Source organism: Ailuropoda melanoleuca, chromosome 1 (genome assembly GCF_002007445.2).
Source record: "Ailuropoda melanoleuca isolate Jingjing chromosome 1, ASM200744v2, whole genome shotgun sequence".
NCBI classification, from domain to species: Eukaryota; Metazoa; Chordata; class Mammalia; order Carnivora; family Ursidae; genus Ailuropoda; species Ailuropoda melanoleuca.
The window spans coordinates 65,787,453-65,796,857 of record NC_048218.1 but is presented as its reverse complement, the minus strand read 5'-3'; positions in this window follow the sequence as shown (position 1 = coordinate 65,796,857).

The following is a 9,405-nucleotide window of genomic DNA, read 5'->3' as shown; positions in this document are numbered from 1 at the left end:
TCAGTATTGTTTTGTTTTCATGCTAAACCTGGCAACCCCAGCTAGGTACTATGCTGGCTTCTGGGCATATACAAATAAATCATATCTGAATTCTGCCTTCAGTGAGCTCACTGTCTAACATGAAGACAAGACATAAACTCAAATCACTTTTTTTTTTTTGAGAGAGAGAACACACACGGGGTGGGGGGAACAGAGGGAGAGAGAGAATCTTAAGCAGGTTCCATGCCCAGCATAGAACCTGACCAAGGGCTCAACCTCATGACCCTGAGATCATGACCTGAGCTTGCCCCTAACTGACTGAGCCACCGAGGCACCACTGAACTCAAATCATTTTAATTCAAATCACTCTGAGAGGTACCATAATGTGTTACAGAGATCAGTATTAAAGTGGCAATGTCAGCAGACTTTTGTGACACCATATACAGATGTAATGGGACCCTCTTGAGAATTGCCCTGCATGAGCTTAAGACCTCTGACAAGGTCACTGAAAGATTTTTCTTTCTTCCAGGAAGCAGATGAGAAGAACAGGCTGTGAGGTTATTGTTCTCAAGGCCAGGCGTGCCAAGGTTGTCGAATTCCTTCTCTCTCTGATACTCTTCTCTCCCGAAGGTTGTTTTTGTATAAGAATCATGTTAACATGCCTTTTCCATTACACGTATCTTCCTTCTGAATTGGGGAGAAATTCATCTCTTAGTGCTAAATCAGTAAAAGAATATTGTGAAGGGACGTCACCAGAGGTCCTTTAATTTGGCCTAGAGTGAAGTACTAAAAAGAGCTGAAACACGTGCTACCCGCCCTGGTCATCCGGTCACACCTGCAGGGGTTGGGCAATAGCCAGTTCCCCCTGCTGTCTGCCATCTTAGCCAAAGCGGCCTGTCATTGATACCCACTCTGGTACCTTCGGTTGTTGGAAAAGGCTGCAGCCCTGCGGGTGAATCCTGGCACTGGAATTAATTGGGGTTAGAGAGTGATTGAAATCCTTCAAACTGCCCCAGTCTCTCCATTTCTCTTTCACTGTCATCAAAGAATTCCAATATGATCTTGTCTGGGGGTGGGGAGTGAAGGGGAGCAGAGGAAATAACCCCAATTTGAAAGGCCTTAAAACATCAAGTTAATGTCATAAACATAATAGAAGCAGAAGGGGCCTTTGTATGTTTGAGAAAACAGATTGAAACCAGAAACTCAACCTCAGTAGCCCTGAGCATAATCCCTCAAGAGTGAGGCTAATGAGACCACAGCCATCAGCGGGAACAGTGGACCCAGATACGAAGTCACTGATGGCGCTGCGGCCACCGGTTGAAACTCAGCACAACTGGCAGTGCCACCTGCTCATCTTCTAAACCACCACGTGATGTCCGCCATTTTCCTGTCCTTCCCTGGTTCGCCGTGGCAATGCTTCCTCTAAGCCACTGAGACTGCTAAGCCCCAGATGCTCCTCAGAGACAGCCTCTGTAGCACATCTGCCAAATCAGCCTCCTTCAGAGGTCATCCCGAAGGTGAAAACCAGCTTTGACCTCCGCCTGTGCCGTGCTGCATTCTCAGTGTTATAAAGATGGTATTAATGAGCGTTGCCAGCATGTATTAAGCACTATGTGAGGCCCCATGCACAAGGCTTTATATACATTGTCAAAATTTTCTTTACAACCTTACCTTGTAGAGTCAATATTATTCTCCCCATTTTATAGACGAAGAAACAGCCTTAGAGAGATTAAGTTGTTCACTGCCACTGGTGAGACAGAGTTTGAATCCAGGTCCGTCAGACTCCAAGCTTGGGTGCCTTGTTTGCTCAATGCCTTTTTTAACAGTTTCTCCCCAGAAACAGCCTCTGAGATAAGGATTTAAGTGCAAGTAGTTTATTTAGGAGACAATCCCAGGACAAGTAGAAAGGGAGTAGGAAAAGTAATAAAGTGATGGAAAGACAGCCAATAGACAGTGTGTTATCAAGCCACTTATCCCTAAAGCCCAGTCATGCTGAAGGACTCCAGGAGACACGGTAGAACACATCTAAGAATTATCTCAACCTGAGGGGTGGGGAAGCTCTTCATCATAGGCTACCGGGTGCTTCCTCACCAACTTCCCATCTGTCATTGGCTGAGAGTTGTTTCCAGAGGCATTAACTTGCTGGAATTTCCATCTTGCCTGGCTTAAGGCTGAGCTTGCTCCTTTTGCTGCAGGAAAAATGCTCTCAGGTAGAAAGTCATGGGTGTTTACGAGAAGCAGCCTTTGAAGGCATTTGCATATGGGGTACCACCAACATCTGCTACAATGCCTTTCAGAGAGTTTGATAAAACAAAATTTTAGCATTTTCATCACAATTGTTTCTTTCCTTGGGTCAGGCACAAGTCAGTAGGTGCTGCAGGGCAATTAGTGACCGACACTATGTGTGTTCTAATCACACTTGACCCTCAAACCTGGCACATTGTGCCAAACCAACAGTTTCTTCCTTATGATGAGCTTACTCCAAAGGGGCTTTCTTGGTCCTTGCTGCTAATAGACCCTTGTCAGATCCATCCCATTGGCCTTCCTATTATGACATGAAAAAAGAGAAAAATATTTGAATCCTAGTATGACCTCAGTTAAGCTGTCAACCTGAGACTCCTGTAAGGTATGGTTTATATTTCTCCTTTAAAAAGAAAAACATTCAGGAAGCAATAAAATCAAGATTTTATAAAGAAAAAGAAGTGGGCTCTTTCTTTCCTAAATTAAGATATTTTGATTAAAGTGAAGACTGCATATTCATTTAAAGCTTCAGTGGGAAATGCAAGATTATGGCTCAATTCCATGTTCTCCATGCTTTATGTCCTTTCTGTCCTTGATACTGTTCAATCAGGCAGTTTCTCTAACTATCCTTAGTTAACCAGCATCCAAGATCGCCAGGGCCTGGCAACAGAAGGAGCTGGACAATCACATGTGAAAAGTTGTTTTTAAATTAGGTATGAAAAGGATTCTTAACCTGAAATCCTTGGAGAGGTTTCTGAACATTTCAGGAACCTCTCCAAGGATTCCAGGTTAAGAATTTAATATATATGTGTATATATACACGTATATATGAAATGTGCACATTAGCATTATTCTGGGGAAAAAATAGAAAGCTTTTAGCAAATTTTCAAATTTGTATATGATCAAAAAAGGGTAAGAACCCTTAGGTTAAACATAATTCCAGAAGGCACTGAATGGCTTCAGAAAAAGCAACAGGGCAGCCTGGGATCTTCCTAAGCAGAACTGAGCTCATTCTTCCAGTGTTTAATTTATAATCCAGTCCACAGCTGCTTTCTTTTTGAAATTTGTATCCTGGTTATAAATCCTAACTGTGTTTTTAGATTTTCATATACTTTGCAACTTTAGTTGTCACGCCCTGAGCCGAAGGCAGACGCTTAACCGCTGTGCCACCCAGGCACAGTTTTCTATAAACTGTAACTTAGTTAACATGAACAGAGACTTTCACGATTCAGAAGTGAGCCAATGGGAAAAGCCATTGGCCCAATGCTCTAACTTATAAAACATTGCCTAGACCAGGCAGAGTCACTAACATGACACTAGAGGGACGTAAAGTTCCATATCAGGCTCAGAAGGCTGAGTCCTGAATAATCGTTAATAACAGACCGTCAAAATATATAAAGCAAAACTGACGGAATTGAAGGGAGAAATAAACAGCCATATAATAATAGTTGGAGACATGAATATCCCACTTTCAATATTGGATACAACAATTAGACAGAAGATAAATACAGGACTTAAGTAACACAATAAGCCAAGTAAATCTAACTCATATACAGAACATCCTAACCAACAACAGCATATACATTCTTTTCAAATGCAAATGACATTTTCCAGAATAGACCAGATGTTAGGCCATGAATTAGGTCTCAATAGATTTAAAAAGGTAGACCATCATACAAAGTATCTTCTCCAACTACAACAAGATGAAGTTAGAAATCAAAAATAAAACCAGAAAGGTCACAAATTGGTAGAAATTAAACAACACCCTCTTAACCAATTGCTCATCAAAGAAATCACAAGAGATTAGAAAGCACTTAGGAACAAATGAAAAAAACAGAACATACCAAAACTTATGGGATATAGTGAAAGTAGTGCTCAGGGAAAAATTTATAGCTATAAATGTTTACATTAAAAACAAGAAAAACCAGGGGCACTTGGGTGGCTCAGTCAGTTAAGCATGCGACTCTTGATTTTGGCTCAGGTCATGATATCAAGGTCGTGAGATTGAGCTCTGTGGTGGGCTCCGTGCTCAGTTCGGAGTCTGCTCGAGATTCTCTCTCTCCTTCTCCCTCTACCCCTCCCCCTGCTTGAGTGTGCTATAGCTATAAATGTTTACATTAAAAACAAGAAAAACCAGGGGCACTTGGGTGGCTCAGTCAGTTAAGCATGCGACTCTTGATTTTGGCTCAGGTCATGATATCAAGGTCGTGAGATTGAGCTCTGTGGTGGGCTCCGTGCTCAGTTCGGAGTCTGCTCGAGATTCTCTCTCTCCTTCTCCCTCTACCCCTCCCCCTGCTTGAGTGTGCTTTCTCTCTTTCTCTAAGGTAAATAAATAAATAAAATTTAAAAAAAGAAAGATCACAAATCAACTACTTAACAACTTTATAATTTAAGGAACTAAGAAAGAGGGAAAAACTGAAGCTGAAGCTAGCAGAAGGAATGAATAATAATTAAAGCAGAGGTAAATGAAATAGAGAAAGGAAAAACAGTAGGGAAATCAATGAAACCAAAAGTTGATTCTTCAAAAGATCAACAAAATTGATAAAACTTTAGCTAGATGGACTAAGAAAAAAAAAGACTGAAATTACTAAAATCAGAAATGAAAGTGGAGACATTACTACTGATTCTACAGAAATAAAAAATACAAAAATAATTTAAGGTAGTACTATGAACATATTGGATAATCTACATGAAATGGAACAAATTCCCAGAAATCAAAACCTACCAAGATTAAATCATGAAGAAATCAAAAATCTGAATAGACCTATAACTAATAAAGAGATGTGTCAGCAATCAAAAATCTCCTGACAAAGATAAGTCCTGGACCTGAGTGCTTCACTAGTGAATACAACCAAACATTTAAAGAAGGACTAATATTAATTCTTCTTAAACTTTTCCACAAAACTGTAGAGGAGAGAACCCTTCATAACACATTTTATAAGACCAGTGTTATTCTGATATCAAAGAAAGACACTACAAGAAAACTATAGATCAATATCCCTTATGAATATTGACACAAAAATCCTCAACAAAATACCAGCAAACTGATTTCAGTAGCATATTAAAAGGATTATACACCATGACCAAGTGGGATTTATTCCTGGGATTCAAGGATGGCTTAACACACACAAAAAAATGGTCAATATAATATACCACATTAACAGGATGAAGGGAAAAAAACCCCACATGATCATCTCAACTGATGCTCAAAAAAATTTGACAAAATTCAACATCCTTTTATGATAAATACATTCAACAAAATACAAAGAGAAGGAAACTACTTTGGGGCATTTAGGTGGCTCCGTTGGTTGAGTGTCCAGCTCTTGGTTTAGGCTCGGGTCATGATCTTTTGGTTGTAGGATCAAGCCCTGTGCTGGGCACTGTGATTGGTGTGGAGTGTGCTTCAGATTCTCTCTCCCTTTCCCTCCCACTTACTCTTTCATCCCAAATAAAAAAATAAAATCTTTAAAAAAAAAAAAAAGAAGGAAACTACTTCAACATAATAAGAGCAATATATGAAAAACCTGTAGCAAACATCATACTCAAAGGTGAAAGACTGAAAGCTTTTTCTTTAAGATCAGGAACATGCAAGAATGCCCATTTTCACCACTTCTACTCAACATAGTACTGGAAGTTCAAGCCAGAGCAATTAAACAAGAAAAAGAAATAAAACACATTCAGATTGGAAAGGAAGAACTAAAATAATCTTTGTTCATGGAGTATGACCTTATATGTTGGAAACCCTAAAGATTCCACCAAAAAACCTGTTGTAACTTAAATGAATGAATTCAACAAAGTAGCAGGATACAAAGTCAAGACACAAACATTAGTTGCATTTCTATACAACTAATAATGAACAATCTGAAAATGAAATTAAGAAAAAAATCACATTTACAATAGGCTTCAAAAAGAATAAAATACTCAGGAATTAACTTAATCAAAGAGGTGAAAGACGTACAATGAATACTTCAAAACAATGAAAAAAGAAATTAAAGACATAAATAAATGCAAGCACATCCCATGTTCATGGATTGAAATACTTAATATTGTTAAGATGTCAATATTATCCAAAGAGATCTACAGCTTAATCCCTATCATAATCCCAGTGACAGTTTTGGCAGGGATAGAAAACCCCTTCCTAAAATTCATATGGAATCTCAAGAGACCTGAATAACCAATTACAATTGGTTGAAAGAGAACAAAAAAGCTAGATGATTCACACTTCCTGATTTCAAACTTACTACAAAGCTACTATAATAAAAACAGTGTGGTACTGGGATAATGGTAAATATACAGACCAATGGAATTGATAGTCCAGAAATAATCCCTCACATATATCGTCAAATGATTTCTGACAAGGGAGCATTCAATAGAGAAAAGGACAGTTTTCTGAACAAAGAATGCTGGGAAAATTGGATAGGTACATGCAAAAGAATGAAGTTGGATCCTTACCTGACACCATACACAAAAATTAACTAAAAAAATAGATCAGAGATCTAAGTATAAGACTTTAAACTATAGAAATCTTGGAAGAAAACCTAAGGCAAAATTTCATGACATCGGCTTTGCCATTGATTTCTTAGATATGACACTAAAGACACAGGGAATAAGAGAAAATGTACAAACTGAAAACTTGGTGAAAACAAAGTTTGTACATAAAAAGATAGTATCAAGAGAGTAAAAACACAACCCATAGGAGAAAATATTTATAAATTGTATATCTGATAAGATATTCACATCCAGAATACATAGAGAACTCCAAAACTCATCAACAAAAATACAAACAACCCAGTTAAAAAATGGGCAAAGGACTGTTGGTGGGAATGAAACTGGTGCAGCCATTCTGGAGAATAGTATGGAGTTTCCTCAAAAAGCTAAAAATAGAACTACCCTACAACCCAGCAATTGCACTACTAGGTATTTACCCAAAGGATACAAACATAGTGATCTGAAAGGGCACCTGCACCCCGATAGGGTTTTTTGTTTGTTTCTTTTTTTAAAGATTATTTATTTATTTGAGAGAGAGAGAAAGAGAGCACAAGCATGGAGAGGGGCAGAGGGAGAGGGAGAAGCAGACTCCCCACTGAGCAGGGAGCCTGAAGTGGGGCTCGATCCCAGGCCCCTGGGATCATGACCTGAGCAGAAGGCAGACGCTTAACTGAGCCACCCAGGTGCCCCTGCATCCTGATGTTTATAGCAGTATTATCAACAATAGCCAAACTCTGGAAAGAGCCCAAATGTCTATCAACTGATGAATGAATAAAGAAGATGTGGTATATATATACAAGGGAATATGACTCAGCCATCAAAAAGAATGAAATCTTGCCATTTGCAATGAGGTGGGTCTGGCAGAGATATTGGTATACCCATGTTCACAGCAACAGTATTTACGGTAGCTAAAATGTGGAAGCAACTTAAATGTCCATCAACAGATGAACAAGTAAAGAAAATGTGTATATACATACATTGAAATATTATTTAGCCTTAAAAAGGAAGGGAGTTTTGACATATGCTGTAAGATGGATGAACTTTTGAAGACAAGTGAAATAAACCAGTCACAAAGGATAAATATTGTATGATCTTTTATTTTTTAAGATTTTTATTTATTTATTTGACAGAGAGAGAGCATAAGAAGGGGGAGTGGCAGGCAAAGGAAGAGTGAGAAGCAGGGAGCCAAATCCCAGGCTCAGGGCTCCATCCCAGAACTCCACCCCAGGACCCTGGGATCATGGCCTGAGCCCAAGGCAGACGCTTAACCAACTGAGCCACCCAGATGCCCCTGTATGAGCTTGTTTATATGAGGTACTTAGTCAAAATCATTGAGACAGAAAGTAGAATAGTGGTTGCCAGGGGCTTGGGGGGAGTGGTTGGAATGGGGAGTTGTTTAATGGGTATGTATTTTGACCTTCATAAGATGAAAACAGTTCTGGAGATGATGATGGTGACGGTTGCACAACATTATGAACGTATTTAGTACCACTGAATTGTGCACTTAAAAATGGCTAAGATGTATATTTTATGTTTTGTGTATTTGACCACAATAAAAAAAAGTTGAGAAAATAAAGACAAAAACACTGGAAGCTATTACCTTAACTAAAAAAAGAGGGGGGGGGAAGGAAAAACCAAAAAGCAGACAAACAAAAAGGAGGGGAGGAGCATAAAATTCCAAACAGTAGGAAAATGGTACACCAGGCAGCCATTTTGTAATTGTAAATTACTGAGAAGCGATGTTGATATTAAAACTCTCATGTTACAGTAATATGCATCATATCATATTGTTGTTTCAATATATTTATACATATATACACAGTTGGGAAAAATCTAGAAGGGAATGCACCAAACTGCTAAGAGTGGTACTTTCTGGGGTTATGGGTGATTTTTCATTTCTTATCTATATTTTCAAAAATGAGCATGTATTAAGAAAAATCAGTGTAGTTTCTAAAAATCAAGTCAACTTAAGGAAAAAAACTTTGTAATCTCAAGTAACTATGTTAAACACTTATAGGAGAGGGATGAAGAAGGGATAGGTTTTCAAGTCTAATTCAATACAAAGCTAAATTTATTAAATACCTAGTTTCCCCAAATTAGCATGCTTTTAGTTTTTGGATTTTTATTTTAATTGTAACTAAGACTTTCAAAAAGTAGCTCTTCTTCCTATTAAAAAATGTAATCAGTTGGGTTAATTTCTCCGCAATTTGATTTAAAACATTAACCCAAAACTCAATGCCTTAAACACCAAAGATCAATTCCCATTAAAAACCGTGAAACATGCTAATATAGGAACACTGAATCATTCTTCATTAACAGTAATTTCCTCCATTGGAGAGTAAACAAATATGCATAGAAGTAAAACAAAAATCCCAACTAATGAGCACCATTCTGAGATCAAGGACCACAGCGAATAATTCTGAAATTGCCATCACAATTACGCAAAGATAACCAGACCGAGGATTTTTATTGATTATAAAAAAACAAAACCATTCAAAATAGTACACAAAACACAGAGCGAACCAATTCCTTCTGAAACCTATCCGCCTTCTCCCTCAGTCAACCTCCTCTGGCCCTGGCAAGTGACTGTCGCCACTTCCCCCAGCTGTTTAGGGTAGCGGTCCTTTTTTTTTTTTTTTTTAAAAAAAAAAAAAAAAAAAAAAAAAAAAAAAAAAAAAAAAAAAAAAAAAAAAAAAA